The sequence below is a fragment of the Anguilla anguilla genome, chromosome 8 (genome assembly GCF_013347855.1).
Source record: "Anguilla anguilla isolate fAngAng1 chromosome 8, fAngAng1.pri, whole genome shotgun sequence".
NCBI classification, from domain to species: domain Eukaryota; kingdom Metazoa; phylum Chordata; class Actinopteri; order Anguilliformes; family Anguillidae; genus Anguilla; species Anguilla anguilla.
In genome coordinates, this window is record NC_049208.1 from 42,246,093 (window position 1) to 42,263,050 (window position 16,958).

The following is a 16,958-nucleotide window of genomic DNA, read 5'->3' on the forward strand; positions in this document are numbered from 1 at the left end:
TTATTGTTCTTTTGCTGTATAATAAATTTGTAACATAAAAAAAACCAAAACATTTACTTGGTAATTGCCTTGGTTTTGCGATCAACCTTTACCCCGCTGTCTATGGAGGAACGCGCCTCATCAGTTGTAGAGCAGAATGCCACCTCAGTTTATTGGCTTCGGAATGCACTGTCGGTGCTGACAGGATCTCGAGGACCAATCTGGTGCGAAGATCGTCTTACGATATCTTCTGTTTTCTCTTTATGTCTGTCTCTGTTGCTCCTCATGCGTGAATGGAAAAACTGCAGCCACTCAATTACTTATCTATGTTTGTGTAAATCACTGCTGTCGTTGCGCCCCTCCTTATCACCGTGAAGGAATTCATCCCACATTACAGATGATGTTACTGCTAAAAAGGATGTGTTCGGACCCGTTCCCGTATGCTTGGGAATGACGTGACTTGCATCATTGTACCAATGGACAGACAATCAAGTTTACCTTTTGGCTTGCCTTTCGGCCACACTATACAAATTAGAATGACCGCTTTACAAATTAGTAAGTCAGGGGACTAAATAAATACAGAAAATAAGAAAAAGTAATTTTAAGTTGCAATATTTTTGTAGTGTTGAGGATGACCCATTACAAGTTGGAATGTGTTTTGATGTATGTAGAAGATTACGCAGTGGAGTTTGTTGAAGGGACACTCTTACCAGGCCTTCATTTTTTAATGTACATGCAATTAGGACACTCATGCCAATGGACTTTAGTTAGAGAATTTGAAGGTTTGGTGTTGTAAAAAAATGTTGCTATTTCATTCAGTGTATAACATCTTAAATGGTTATAGCCAAAGAAGTTGCTAAGGAAACACAAATATGGCTGTTTAAGGGACAACTCCCTCTTGAAGGGTTAATTCAAACTGTATGGTTAAGTTTGCATGGTTTTAGGGGGAAACCCTTAAAAAATTCCAGTTTCCCTTTCAGTTTCACTAGTTAGTGTGAAATTAGTTACCATTTAGCTAATTTGACAGATAAGGCCAAAGCTGACAAAGCTGGGGAAAAGAACAGGATCTGTAGGCCTGTGCTAATCTACATTAAAAGTCCATGTGCCTCAGCATATACTGATCCATAGTAATTTATTGAGTGATATCTCATATTTTGCTGCTCTCACTCGCACTATACTGGAAGGCAATTTCTTTTACTATGAGACGAGACTGGGTAAAGTGAACTCATTTGCAATTCAAATGGAATCAGAGTAACAGAATTAACTGACTCATTAGGTTTATCATGGGACTTTCTTTTGCTGATAAAAGACTTTGGATGGGTGTTATAGTTAACAGTATGATGTTTAAAAACAGACTAGGTTTTGATCATTGGTTCCCTCATGGTTCTGACAACCAACTTGGATGAATTTCTGAATCAAAGCATCAGTGTGTGATATTTTGTTTGGATGCCTGTCAAACATTGAGCCCAGCATGTTGTGTCATCGTGCCCTGAAATCGGCATAAGTATTTGGTGCCTTCTCACAGTTTTTAGGCTCCCTTCTGAGCTGTTGTTCACATAAGTTTGACAATGGCAGGAGTTCTCACAATTTAGCCATTTGTCAGATGCTTCTCACCAAAGAAATTTACAAAAGTACATGTCACACGATAAACAAACACCAGTAGACATTTGAGAGCTCTTTGCTGGACAGTCAATATTCTGACTGGCAGTTCTTCAAAGATTAATGTGTTATCACTGGTGACATTTTGTGGCTTTGCCCTCCTTACTCTGTCGTAGTGGTGTTCAATGGGAAAGAGCTTGAACAGCAGTTTGAAGAGTCCCATAAAGTGTTAACAAGAACTGCTGGACCTTGGAAGATTTCACAGTAGAGTATACTTAACTGGATACAGAAGAACGTTTATTTGGAATCATTCCATCTTAATTTGTTTTAATTTGTTTAGGCTTAAATCTAATGTAGCTGAATAGCCAATTATGTATTACTGCTCAGCCATGTTAAATGAAATTGATTATGAAATGCTTTCCATGATCCCAATTTTTTTCAGTGTTTCCTGGTATGTACCTTTTCCCAGTATATATAGTTAATTCACTTTAAAATGTGTGTTTCCTTTTCAAGTATAGTTATTGAACTATACTCACTATAACCCAAAATCCAGTGATATGCCAGTGAGAGGTGTTTTCAGGTAATATCAATGTTTTTAACACTGGAAAATATTAGTATGCTTCAAAACATTAAATACATTGACAGTGGTTTCCTTAGGCCGTCTTGTTATTGTAACTATGGCAGGGGCACTTTCATTTAAAATGTCTCACAAAAAATCCAAATAAAGTTATTCATGGTCTCCATGCACAAGTCTTGAATAGGGAAATCAATCTCACTTGTATAGTCCTGTAAATTGATATATGGGGACCCTAAAGGAAGGCAATTAAAATGCATTCAAGGGTTTATTTCACTTCTGACTAAACATCTTTTGGATGGCTCTGCAAAATAAAAGATTATTGCCAGGATGCAAAAAGAAAGCATTCATATATACTCTTTATTTATATTAATCAATCTAGCAGTGTTTCTCTATTCTGTGCATATCTGTTGCTGCTAGGGCTATCCACTATATCTATCTCTCTCTCTCCCTCTCTGGGAAATACTGACATCGTATACATCTGTGGGTGTGTAATATGAACAAATGCATGACATATTTCTTTGTGTCTGCATATTTGTGGATATACAGTGCAGTCCATAAGTATTTGGACAATGACACAATCTTTGTGGTTTTGGCTCTGTAATCCAGCACATTGGATTTGAAATGAAACCATGAATATGAGGATAAAGTGCAGACTATCTGTTTCAATTTAAAGGTGTTGCATCCATATTAGGTGATCCATGCAGTAATTACAGCCCTTTCTATACATAGTCCCCCATTACAGAGCCAAAACAACACAAATGGTTTGACTGTCCAGCTGCTTGTGGATTGCAGTGTATGAATTGAATATGTGTGTTAAACAGCGAGTGTGAGCAATATGGCTCTAACAGTAATACTGGACAGGGGCTGTTGTGGCTGATGTGTCCCCTTTCCTGCCACCACTCTCCAGCAATAAGGCAGGAAGCTTTCCAGCTGGATCAGCCTGCTATTCCTCCACACTAAGGAGCGACCACTGTTCAGCCACCTGCTCTAGATGTTTTTTTTGTAACTGATAACCCTGACTCATCGAGTGAGGCTTTAAACAAGTCAGAGAGCACCAGTAGTAGGTGAAAAATTTAGCCTACTCGATTTCAGCAATTTCTTTAGAACTTAGGAACCATTTACAGAAGTATGGATTATGGGGCCTCTTTTAATTGCAGGCATTACAACTGAGTTAACATTAATCTAAACATTCACTAAAATTATGTCTTGCTACTGGTTTTTGCTGGTTATGTGAAGTAAGGTCGATATGTTTCAACTAATATAAATGGAGCATAGGGCTCACCAAACCTCTGAGTGTCTCCTGCATCATCAACTAAATTAATACTTAACCTGGCCTGCCTGCCTGTATTGATATTGTACTTTAGCCTCTTCACTTAAGCCAACATTTCAAGGTTACTCAGGGGACCAATGAACCTTTGTTTTCTCTGTCAAATTAATTTGCACCTAAAACTGCATGTCTGAAACATGGCAGCATTTGCAGAGGGGATGAAGTGTTTGAAATGTACTTGTGAATTAACTTTAAGTCATAAAAAAATTCAGCATTTTTTCCCAGTAGGTGCAGGGAGATTCTGTGCAGTAGGGGTGTTCAATGGATATTTGAAAGGAGAAACATTAAATGGTAAATGGACTGCATTTATATAGCGCTTTTATCCAAAGCGCTTTACAATTGATGCCTCTCAATCGCCAGAGCAGTTAGGGGTTAGGAGTCTTGCTCAAGGACACTTCGACACGCCCAGGGCGGGGTTTGAACCGGCAACCCTCCGACTGCCAGACAATCGCTCTTACCTCCTGAGCCATGTTGCCCCATTAAAAGCATTTTGGAGATAAGATAAGTCTGGGACTTTGATGTGTTTATGACTTCCAGTCTGATAAGCAGTCATTGGACAGCATGAGATAGAAAGTAGTTTTGCATGTTTTGTGGTTCATGTCCTCATGAGATCAGGGATTGTGTAAGGAGATGTGTGCCTTGCGACCTCCCTAGGCGAAGATTAAAACTTTTCTTAATATAGAAGGGTATTACAATGGGTATTAAAAGCAAGTACTTTTAGATAATAATAAAATGCATTTTTTGAAAAAAAATTATATTTCTTGATATTGCTTCTTGATTTTGGGATTTTCTGCAATGTTTTTGAATGGCTTATTAGAAGACCATCAATATTAACTGGAAAGCAGTTATCTCGAATATAAATATTTTAGACATCAGCGCAAGTACAAATTTTGATTTACAGTTGGTCTATCGTGATCCATCTAGAAATTTAGATCCGTGAATCCCAGGACTCACAAAATGGTAAAACTGTCAGCCCCAGGCCTAATAATTGCCTCCCAGTCAAAAATAAGAATGTCCTTTCCATTACCAAAACATTTAAATTAAACGATAAATTAACACAATAAAATTGGTTTTGTGAAATCTTTATTTATTTGTCAAGAAAAAAAATATGTAAAGCCTTCTTACCTTTTAATTCTTTCACTTTGTAGGGGCCATGTAAAATGTGAAGACACTTCTTTGTATGCCAAGCTTCAATCTGATCAGCTTCATTTGGATTATTGCTGGGTTCACATGATTTCTTAGTGGAGTTAAAATTCTGCTCTGAACAAAAACTTCTGAGGTAATGAACATAGTTACTGTAAGCACAGATCACTTGACTACAGTAATAGTCAAGCCCCATTAGTGCTGATTCAGAAAATATCACATTTTTAAGGATAAATTCAGTCCTATCCTGGGACTTATATCATTTATTGAGGGTTTGACATAAATGTTCTGTGCTTCTGGACATAGTGCAAGTTTCACTTTGAACAAGTAACATAAATTAATTTTTATTGGTTATGACTCATTGGCCACATAGAATTGTGAGTAATAAAGGCTAACAACACTCTAGCACTTGTAAGTTTGATCACTACTGCGGTTAAGTAAGAAACTATCACCAAACTGCATGTCCTGTGAGAAATTCATTGTCAAGCTCTTGTGCACACACTGCTGCCAACATTCTACAGCTACGTTTTGCTCTCTCTGTTATTATTCCACCATTACAAAACCACGATCACTAGTTCCGATTCCAACAACACCCCAAATTATATGTTATGTAGGCCTATACCTCCGCACAAGTATATCAATATATTCAGTGAAAAATAAAAAAATCATTTGTGTTTTGTTTTTTCCCCCCAGTTTTATGCATCAGGGGTGCAGGATTTATGGAGAGATGGATCACTGGGTTTTGAGGTTTCATTAATGTTTCTTGATGCTCATTTTGTTGATTTTTATATTTATTTATATTTATTTTAAATATTTACAAATCTTTGTTTGAAGATTTTTCATCTGCATTTGAACCACAGAGCTCTAAATAATAGTTTGTTAACAGACATACATATGTATCTCAAACTGGCATTATGGATTATTGTGTTTCTTATCTTTCAAATTGTCAGGGCAGAGCTCCCATGCAACAAAATGAAGTGTAAATCATCTTATTGATTTTGCATTAAACAAAATAAATAAATATTCAAACTGTGCTAGTTTGTTTCTTAGAACTCTTCACCTTTCTCTGCTAAGGAGGCAGCGTGGACAGCATACTTTGTCAGTGCCATAGGTGGGCAGCCATAGCTTTTGATAATTAATCAAAATATTAAATGGCAATTGGTGAAATGGTAGATTAATGTAATGATAGCTCTTTGATCTGTTTAATTTCTAGTTGGAAAGCAACATGTTATTGATTGTAAAGAAAGGCCACACCTTTGCAACAAAATATCATATCTAGAACTCTAATTATTCAGTGATGCTGGATTCTGGCTTGTTAAACAAAGTGTAAGCTGCCTTCTGAAAATGCAGGTGTATATCATGACATTCAAATCACTATCGAGTCGAGAGGTGTCTGTATTGATTCAGAAAACCTGCACTTAATTGTAACATTCAGCTGGGAAATGGGTGGATTGATGTAGCTCACATGAACTTGCCCTAAATACAAAGCACACAAAATAGGCTCTAATGGTGTCCCTAGCCACCCAGAACAACGGCAGCAGTGTTCATCCATAAGCTGATTTCAAGTTGCACACTTTTCAGTTTTTAATGTCAGTATATAGGCTAAACAAAACAAGCATGCCGATCAGGTGGAACACTGTTTTGTGATCTGATGCAAGCAACACCTGTCTCAAGGTTGTTTAGCCAGCTATTTTATTTACTGAATGCATGGCAAGATAACCAAATTACAAATTTTTTTGACTATCAAAGATGTATGTCCCACATCACTGCCTTCTTAGTAATCTTGCAATATTAACTCATATTACTAATGCACAAACAAGGAGATGGGTGCTGCTCTCACCCATTCAATCAGCGGTCTCACTAATGTTAGCTAAAGTGGCTCTCTAATTCCTGTACTGAAATTTTACAGCTGTCAAGTTGCCAGTTTTGTAATCCTTTTTGTATTGTTATTAATTATCATCTCCCATCATTACCATTGTTGTGTATTTCTCATTTTTGGCAGCGTTCACCAGGAAAAGTCTTCAGAAACACAGATTATGGCATAAAACCCACTGCGCACAAAAATGGTGCTAACTAGTGGAGTGTCAGTGTGGTTTACTTGCCGCATTAGCACTGTTTTGTGTTTAGCATGCTGGTTTGTCGCCTCTTATGTTTTTTAGGCTTTTAAGTTTTTTAATTGAGTGACTAGCTTACTTGGCCAAGTCATTTATTATTTTGTATTTATGTATATTTAAAATGCTTATTAAAATCTTTACGTAGCTCATGTGAGATTATCTGGCCAATTATTAAAAATGTCTGTTTGTTTAAAACGCCTTGGAAGTTGGTCAAAATTCAGGGCTTTGTAGTGAAAATGTTGATTTCTGAAAGCTAGTGTGACCTGTGTTGACATCAATAATTCCATAGTGATTGTAGAACAGTGGTAATTACTCATTACTCATTACTCATTAATTATACCATTGATAATTAATTTGTATTGATATTAATTAATTTAGGTGAAAGTATATCAGTAAAACCAGTCATTAAGGGTACATGGAGATGTAATTTTGCTTGAGCTGCACATTTCCTTCCTGAGAAATGTCTTCTTACTGTCTCTGTATTTCTGTGGTTTCTTCAGTTTTGATGCAAGGTAAAGATGCAGTGGCCAGTTTGATTTAAATATTTAATTGTTTGCCTTGGCATTTAATGTCCGTATCATTGTCCCCAGGCCCTGACCCTGAGTTTAAGAGATGTTGTTAGCTGATGGACCACACATTTTTACCCTACGTGTTGGTTTTTGGGGGTTTAGGCTTACCATTTCCTAATTTTCCTGTAAAGCATTGTCACGGTGTCTCTGTATAAAGTACAATATGAAAAAGCTTAATGTTTTTCTTTGCAAGTTTCAGGCCTGAAAGGAAGTGCGTGATTATTTTTGGTTACTTCATGTGCAGTAAACATCCTGGTTTTCAGTAGATCAGAGGTTCAGTAGGTCAGAGATGGAAAATGAAACATGCTCTCAATATAAAAAGCTTGTCATTGAGTGTTTCTTATCTCAATGATGTTGGTTCCTGGTGAATCAGATGTACTTTGAGCAGAAGGAAGTTTACTTAGGCTATCCCTGAAGCAATAAAGTAAGGAATAGTATATGATAGTAGTGTTCTCTGTCTCATTACAGTACATTTTTCTTTTTATCCCATTTAAAATCCTTCCAAGCATGTATAAACATGTGCATTTTTTTAAAATTGAAAAACCAGTATGGGCTGTCCACATATTGTACGTCATGGAGGTAAAACTGACAGTTAAATAAAATTTTGTCATGGTGTCAGTGGAAAATGTAGATCGAATTGACAAATGGGCAACAGTGGGGGCCCATGCTTCCTTAATAACTTGAATTTCTGCAGTTTCCCTTCTGTTAATATTTTGAATATACTTTAAAAATTATATAATTCACGGAAGTAGTGTTCTAAAGCGTAAGCTGTGTTTAGCCATCTGGTCACCTCTTCTGCTTTCTTTATCTCTTTTAATATTATCGTATTTCTTGTAATTAATGTCATGTGAAAATGAGAAGTAGGATGACATTTGCTGACATTTGCTGAAAATGTATGTATGCGCAACTATGAGTGGACGATTTTTGGCTGATCTTGTCTATGAAAAAAGCACAGCGTGTTCCAACAGCAACAAAATGGTGGCGAGTGAGGTAGTGTTAACCGTAGTATAGAATTTCTACAGAGGCCTTATTGGGCTGGCCCAAACTACCACAAGGGATTATTTGGGCCTCAGGGCAGACTGGTGATCTGAAGTTTGACCACAAGCTCCCCAAGGCAGAAGGGAGAATGCAAAGGCGGACATCCTGGCTTAAACATTAACCTTTTTTATGTTGGCTCTAGTTCTTCAGTTTTATTAGTAGATGGCTTCCTGTCTTGGTTTTTTTTTAATGGACCCTCTCTTTGAAAGTTTGAGTTATAAAGTCGCTGGAGCTGTCAGCCAGGGCTCTTCCTTGCATTAATCATGGGATGCCCTATCACTGTTACATCTGAAGCATGTTTGACTGGTTATTGCTGTTTATGTTTCTGTTGTAAGATTATAAACCCATGAATATTTCATGGTCTCTTGCTTATTTAAATTAAAAAAGGCTAACAATCTTCTATGCTAATGTCCTTGAAGTAATTAGCTGGAATACTGTTATGCTGAATCAGTGATTAATGTTTTTGCATAATACAGGGAGGCTGTTGTAAATCTCATCAGACAATCTAACAATCTAATTACCTCCTGGGTATTTGTTTTCTCTTCATGTACTAATTTTACGCATTAATTTGCAGAGTTTTCAAGTCCAGCAGGATAGTTTCAGAGTTTCAAAGAAAAAGTTGTCTTTTTTTATATGAATCCTCTGTGGTGTGGCTACTGTAAAGTCACCTGCCTGCTTCTCAGAGTAGCCTATCTGTTGAGATATGTGTGTCTCCTTTTTTGTGTGTGTCATTTGCTCTCCTTCTCTACATGCCCTCCCCTCTCCCCCTCCCCCAAAGCCAGACCCAAATCCCGCTGTGTTGTCACTGGTGACTGCAGTGCACTGTGCGTTTGGCGGGGGTGTCTCTTTGATGGATTAGCATGAATAATGCCCTGGTGCCAGGAGGGAAAGCCACTCTCTCTGTTGTTGGTACAGCCATTTCCCAGACCCCACTCCATGGCCCAGGAATGCTTGTTCCGCTTAACCCTTTCTGTCGGGGGCTGAGGCGGCCCTGCTGTCTGTCCCCTTGGCTAGCGGGGGGGTTATCCGGCACAGCGTGACCCACATTCACTCGGGGATTAGAGGGCGACTCTCTGTCAGCGGTGTGTCCCCTTGCAGTCAGAGCCATTCAGTGCTGGAAGGCAGTGCTGCCAAAGTCTAGACCGGAGCCGAGGTACTGAATCTCTTCAGTGCGGTTTGCCCCACTCACGGCCCGTTCAGTTTGTCAGGGATGCGGAGTGATGTCACCCTTATATAGTGGCAGTGTTCATTCCCAGCATTAAAAACGCCAGCGCTCAGTCTCTTTTAAATCAAGACAATTCGCGCTGCCGCAATTGAAGGTGCACGGTAAGACGGGGAAAGAAACGAGCCACTTTTATATTCCGCCTGTCATAGTGAGAGAGCGCGCTAAGGGCATGAATTAATAATTGGATGGGATAGTGTTAAAAGCAGTTCTGAGTCACTTATCCACTGGAATTCAATTGGAGACGTATCTGCCTTGTTTAATGTGGGGAGTGAAGGCAGGAGGGAGGGGAGGCACCCTCATTGTGGAGCCAGCCTGAATGGGATCTGATTTAAGCGTTCTGACATCTGTCTTGCATTGGAGATAAAAGCCGCTCGCCTCGCCTTTTGATTGCGGGACAAACATGCGGAGGGGAGAGGAGAGGGGTGCTCAAAGCAGCGGTTCCCATGCAGGCTGCAGTTTTGGCTTTTTATCCTTCCTAAAGGAAAAAAAAGGGGGGGGGTGTCATCCTTTTTAGATCAGTCTTTATCTGTGGCATTTTGAATCGTACGCAACAAATTTTACTAATGGGGCAGCTTGTGCAGTAATTTCTTGCTGTGAATCTATCTTCAGGCTGAAGTGAAACAGGCTATTTCCGGGAATGTCCACAGAGCGCTGGGCATGTTGGAAACGACGATGTGCCCTAGTCATTGCTGGGAAACTCCTGTGGCATTGTGTTTGTTGCCCCATGTTAGTACCGAATTCTCGTTAGCATTTTTTTTCTTGTCTTTCTGTAGAATGGTGGGGGAGCACTGTACCATAATTAACTCCCCATTAATTTTTGTACACTAGCAGAAGGATTATAGCATCTGTGTCATTTTCACAAACCACAGACCAGAATTTTATTGGGAAAATAGAAATTTGTACCCACATGCGCAAGCTGTATACATTAACTCAAGCCATTTGTGCATCCACACTGTCGATATTTGTTTTTGGGTACAATTATCCTTTTATCTGTTTCAGAGAAGGGGAGAAATTAACATTTTCGTACATTACATACTGTAGAGACATTCAATCAACACAGTGTGCTTGTGTAGAAAGGGTGCCATAGAAATAATTTGTCATTTAGAATTGAAGGGTGTGTTGAATAGAATGTCGAATGTGTATTTGGCGGTGGATGGAGGGATGTATCTAGGGATCGGCTGTGACTGTTTGATGTTCATCTGTTTAATGCATTTGGCTCCTTTTTGAGGAGTGACGTGACTTAATCGACAGCAGAATCAATCTCTGTTGCCTCAGGGAGGTCCCAAGAGACCCTTTTGTGAGAAAGTTTGCATAGATCCTTTAGTTGCCTGTGTCCTTGTTGACACTGCAACCCCCATGCAACCCTTACTCAAGCCTCAACTTGGAAAACGTCCCCTGAACCCCCCTTCTCCTCTTTCTTAAACAACTTCTCTTAACGGCTGGACCAATCACTGGAGGTGTTTTACATTTCTCCCATTTGCTTTTGAACTCTGTGAAATGGCAACAATGGGTGTTCAGACACTTCAGTGATTCTTATTTAGCAGAATTCCTGACACTTCACGGATCGCCAGCTGAACTGCTGAGGTGAAAGGTGTGTGTGTGTGTGTGTTTGGGGGGGGGTTAATATGGAGAAGTACAAAGAATAATAATTCAGGGACTTTTGTTTTGGAACATTGGTGGATTTTTCTGGTCAAGCTAGGACTTTACTATGAAGGACATGTACCTTTTTATGAAGTGTTCCTTTTTATAGTCCTCTTTTTGCATTCAGGAACATTTCTGGCTAGCTTTTTTCTGTGGCCCTGTTTGGCCTTTCTGTTATTCCACATTTTCTGCCCCTTTGCAGATAAGGGAGGCAAGCATGGTTGTTTGTAGAAAACGGAGGACCAAGGTGCACTTTTTTTTTTTTTTCTAAACATACACAGAACTGAGTGCCCTCTCCTTCTCTCAAACAAGAATGAGATTCAGCTGACCCTGGCATGTACCTGGCAACACGCATTTGATTAGCAATTCACTGGGAAAAGTGGATTTATTGTACATGCATGGATGGAATAAAGCTTTACAGGGTAAAAAGGGCAGGGGTTGTGCAGTTCTGATAAGACTGTCCTAATGCATTACTGTGAAATAAAACAAATTATGGGGCATTTGTAAGTGTTGTCTATTTTTATTGATTTTTATGCATTAATTTTGGCTATTCATGGCTAACTTTGAAATTTCAAACAGTCTTTGGGACATTTTAACATTGATTCAAGTGGTTCAAATGATTGTTAAAAGTACTGTCTTTTTAGTCTATGAAAAAAACCACAAGGGACATGTTATGGGAAACAATACAATTAATAGTTTTACTGCCATGTCTTTGAATCTGAAGGTTTTTTGAAGGGTAGAACCATTGACGAACAACTTAACTGTGTTAGCACATTGGTTAGAGCAGCAATGATGGGTGTTCTATATATAAGATTATATTATAGTACGTAGCTGCTTCCTACAGTACAGTTAATTCCGTCTGTAAAAATAGAAGCCCTTCACTATACATTTGTAGACTTTTATCATCCTGGTGCAGTTGAATTACTTGTGATTATTTAAAGCCAAATGCAGATTTCTGTGGCTGTTCATAAACTGAATTCAGGATCATGATAGATTAAGAGCCAAAAATTATTTGGTATTTAAAAGATTTATTGAATAAAAATGGTACATATCCAAACAGTTGGGCTTTAGAAAGTGGCAAAAAAAGTCCTGATACTGATAAATGTATGACTATTCAGGATGGTGAAGAATAAGCCAAATAGATGTCCTCTAATGCCAGCGCTCATCGCAGGAACAAAATATATTTTCATCTTGCAACAAAGGGGTTTATATCCAAGGAAAAATATGATGCAATGAAATCAAGTGTGGGACAACAACTCCTTTTTCCTTGATTTGTTGTTTAGTAAATAAACATTCATTCATATTCAGTTGCAATAACATGTTTAGTTACTAAATAAAGAATCCACATAAAGGAAGTGTTATAACTTGCTGATGTCTAGCAAGCACTAAAAAATATATTATGAAGGACAAATAATCAATAATTATGTATACCTCAGGCTATAAGTGGGAAGGTGCCACATTGGATGGTAGCCAAGCTGCAATTTGGCTTTATGCCTAATTAAACCAATTAAGTCCTTTCAGTCAAAGCTGCTATCAACATGCCAGCCAGGCTTGGGGCCCACTGTGTATTTATCCTCTTGGGGGTGTTCAGTGTATTGATCACTGCCTCCCAATCTTCTCACGCCTGACCATACCTGCCCCCCCCCCCCCCCACCCCCCCCGACCTCAGAGGCCTCCAGCTGGGTACCACAGCTCGACCGCGTTCTGTTCTGGGATGTGCAGTGCACTGGTACAGTGCCCAGGGCATCACAGGGGGGTTGGGCTGTTCTCAGGAGCAGATGGGAGGCTGTAGCCAGAGGCGTATTTGTGACTTTATGGTTTTCAGAAGTCCTCTATCTGATTTAGATTGTATCTTAAGCAGATATTTTAGGATTGGTGGAGGCAGAGGGGATTGGTAGTGATTTATGTAGTCTGTCCATTTGTGACCAATACACCTCCCTCTATTTGGTGTAAACTGGCCGGGTTTGAACTCCACATGAAATTCCGTTTATGACCCACCGTCCCAACATCAAACAGTTTACGTAAATGACAGGGGCTGTCGAGGCATGCCCAGCTACAGTGCTGTGGTTTAATTAAATAACATCCCAGCCTACCTTCTCTAGTCACGGTCAGGGATTTATTTTTGGAGTTGGTGTTGCAGGCCCTTCTCTTCTTCTCGTTGGTAGTTCATATGCGTTCGGGGATTTCAGCTGCCAATCTTTTGCCATCCTGCGATGAGCTTCAGGTCCAGCTATTCAGCTTAAGCTGGGTGTGCATTTTACCACAGGAGTGTACCACGGGGTCACGATGATGGCATCGTCTATAGCTGAGCAGAGGGACGATTCATTTTTCACTGTTATTTTTAAACTGCTGCCGAGGCAACAGTGGTTGGCAGACACTGCTCTCTGCATTGAAATCCTTACAAAAAGTGCTTGGAGTGGAAATATTGTTTGTTGTTTTCTGAGGGTTTTTTCTTTACTCTCATGGTATTTTAATTTAAGTTTTAGTTCCTTCTTTTCTTTTTATCTGCCATTAAAGCGAGGCTCAGTGGCTGACGAGGGTACCCATGGCAAGGCGTTTTCAGCAAAGGTGTAGGGCTTCAGTATTTGAAATGTGTCTTCAGGAAATATAACAAGACTATGGGGCAGAAGGGAAAAACACATTCTGCTCTTAAATTCAAGGGAAGGTTAAAAGAAGCACAATTATTCAACGGTTGCCATGGCTGAGGATTAGTGGAGGTTTTAATGCCACAGTGGCGCTTTACGCCATTAAAAATTTGTAGCAAAACTGTGACTAACCTTCTAGCATTCTCAGCATTAATTTAAAAGTTTCAGGCTTATTTTATGCCTTTGAATCAAATACAAATGTGTCATTCCTGTTTGCATTCTGCACGCGCACGTTTGCATATTAAGGGGTACGCTTAAGCCTCACGCGTCTTTTCTTATGGGAGTGAAAGTGCGCACTCTCCACAGTCTCTCCCAGATGCCTCACTGTGCTGAGCAGCCACAGCCGGACACAAAGTGGTCTCGTAACCCATCCCCCCCAGCCTCTCTGCGTGCTTCTCCATGCCCTGTTGGCGAAGGGAACATCATTTTCTCAGCAGGAACACTCCAGCTGAAGTTTTGGTCGCTTGCCGAGTGGCTGCACCATGCCGTCACGAGACTGTATCCAGCGGCTTACTAAAAAGAGCCTGGAAACAGCTGTGATTTCAGGTGTTTAGACTAGTGACACTTGGCTCTGCACCGAAGGCTGCCCTCCTAGCCCCTCCCCCAATGGTTTGTAGGGTCATGTCCATCTCAGCAATAGTATACCAGATATACAACAAAATTCCAATTACCATGTAGAACAGATTGTGCAGATTGTCTTTTACAGATTTTTTAAAAAATGATTAAATTTTTTGTGTTTGTAAACTCATTTTTTGGAGATTGGGCCTTGAGAGTTTCTTTCTGTTAAAGTAGCCTTAATACTGTTGGATATTGTGTTCTCAGATTTCAAGAAAACTTTTTTATTATACTGCTGTTTGAGATAAAAAGCACCTCTTAGTTTAGCCAATATTGAATGTTGAAATGAACTTACTGAATTCAGCTGTTTAAAAGTATTAAACAGCTGGAGTAATACATTGGACATGATGTGCTGAATTTGTAGTTTTGAGGCTCCCAAGCTTGTTTTTTTAAGTCTGTCCAGGTGTACTGTACCAACAACCATTCATTGCCATTCTGTGCCAGCAGTTTTGTATTGTTTTTGACATAAGTAAATATAAGTGTATTTGCACCTGCACTGGCATAGGAATGATTTAGTCATTGCATTTTTCTGCTTTCAGCATATGTAAAAAGGAATACTATTTTTTTAAAAGTGTTTAACTGTGGAATTAATAGAGATATTTTGAAGCCAGAGTATGATGGCTGTATGCATAGGATTTACATTTAATCCCAGCGTGATCTAACTGGTAATATTTAAAGGCTGGTGCAAATATAGTGAAGGCCTATATTCAAACAAGTACTCCTAAATGATGAATAAACCATAAGTAAATGAAGCATTGGTTTGAATGTAATCCACGACACTCAAATACTCCATTAGGCCCCCCAGTACCCGTGTGATGGAAGCTGAATGTTGACGCCAGCTAAGGGGTATAGGGCTGCTATGCTGTGTCACAGTCACTCCCATTGTTAATATGAAGGAGATGCTACTGAGAGTCATTGTATTACTATTTTGTACTCATTTTACTGGGTTCAGGTTAATGACCCATTTTAGTAGAGGAGTAGAGCATTGCTTTATTTTCACTGGAGCACAAGCCACAGAGTGAGGGAGCAGGAGATTCCCTCCCATGAAGAGCAGATGAACATCGAGGTGTGTAATTGCAGGTAATGAATGTGTCACTGCATATGTCGAAATAGAGGGGAGTGGCGGAACTGTAATTCCTGCGTTCCTCCTGGAGGTACTAAGCTTGGATTAATTTGCCACTCTGACTAATTCATTACTCCTCAATTATATGAAATCATTTGAGGAGTCGCTGAAGAGGGGTGGAGAGAAAGAACTGTGGATGTGTTTGGCAGGGCTGTAATCCTACGTTCCAGGGAAGAGCAGAGCACAAAAAGAAACAGTCCGTCTCCCCTGCAGTGTCGTTTAGATGTTACCCTCTGTAGAACTTCCGGAATACTGCTGCCCCAGGCCCATCAAATGAGGTGTCAAATAACCATACTAGCTCAGCATTTTGTTTGCCAGAAGTTTCTATCTATATTATTAGGGCCCCTAACTTAGATGCACTCCTTCAGATTTTGAAATGGAATTGCAAACGCCCTGAGGGTTAGTTGGCAGATTCGCCGGGATTGTTTGGGTGTGGCTGGTCGGTGCCGTTTTGCAAAGCTTTGAAGTGAGAGCACTGAGGTTGTCTGAAGCACTGAGTTTGTCAGCGGTTTCCATCCCAGGGGCAGGGGGAGAATTGAAAAGTAGTTCCCTGGCTGTGCAGAAACAGATCATCGTGGGATTGGGTTACTCTTCTGATACCGTGTAAATTCGGCCTGCAGGCTCTGGCCACAGGTCTTGCAGTGTCTGAGAAAAGCAGTCAGAGGGGTGCCTCACTTCAGTCTCTCGAGGTACCCCTGGGTCTGGCGGGGCTAGGAGATAAATCCGCTGGCTTCCCGCCTCAGCCAGGCTGACCCATGGCGAATCACTGATAGCCGCAGCTGAAGCCTCTCCGTTTGTGTGTTTACACTGCCAGGGAAATGTGCTGACTGACCCTTGCTGACATGCTCTGAGCTTGGAATGAGGGGGAGTGAGGGGGGGGGGGATTTGGCGTAGAACACCAGTAGCTCTTCAATATTCTCCTTACTCATGGACATGGCCCAAGTTGCTTCTAAAAGTCAGGCAAGTGGCCCTACAGAAGACGACACTCAGAAGTTATGTACCTTTTTGTCGCCGTCGACAGTAACGTGCTTTGTTAAGCACATTTAAAACCGTGTTGGGTTCACTGCTCAACTAATCTTCTTGACTTTACCTGAATCCCCCTCTTTTAAGACTTTCAGTTGTGGATTACAGCGAATTTTTCTCTCATTTTTCTCGCGTGCTATCAGATGTTTGCTTGAGCAGTTTAATCCAGGCCTGTGTATTGCTGACTGTGAGTTATGTGTAGGCCTAGATCCTGTGCGTGAGGCTGATACGTGACTTTGTTGGAGATGCCAATCTCACGGTGGTTGTGAAGTGACTCATTTCCTGCAGGAAGTCCCGTTCATCACTCACCTGGCAGATACCCATGCCCGTTAATGGCCGA

General features: G+C 40.2%; 1 protein-coding gene across 1 annotated transcript in view; it reads left to right on the forward strand.

Annotated features, from left to right (window-relative positions):
• Positions 1-16,958, forward strand: part of LOC118233844 (exostosin-1b) — a 121,327-nt gene that overhangs the window by 1,999 nt on the left and 102,370 nt on the right. The window lies entirely within an intron of this gene.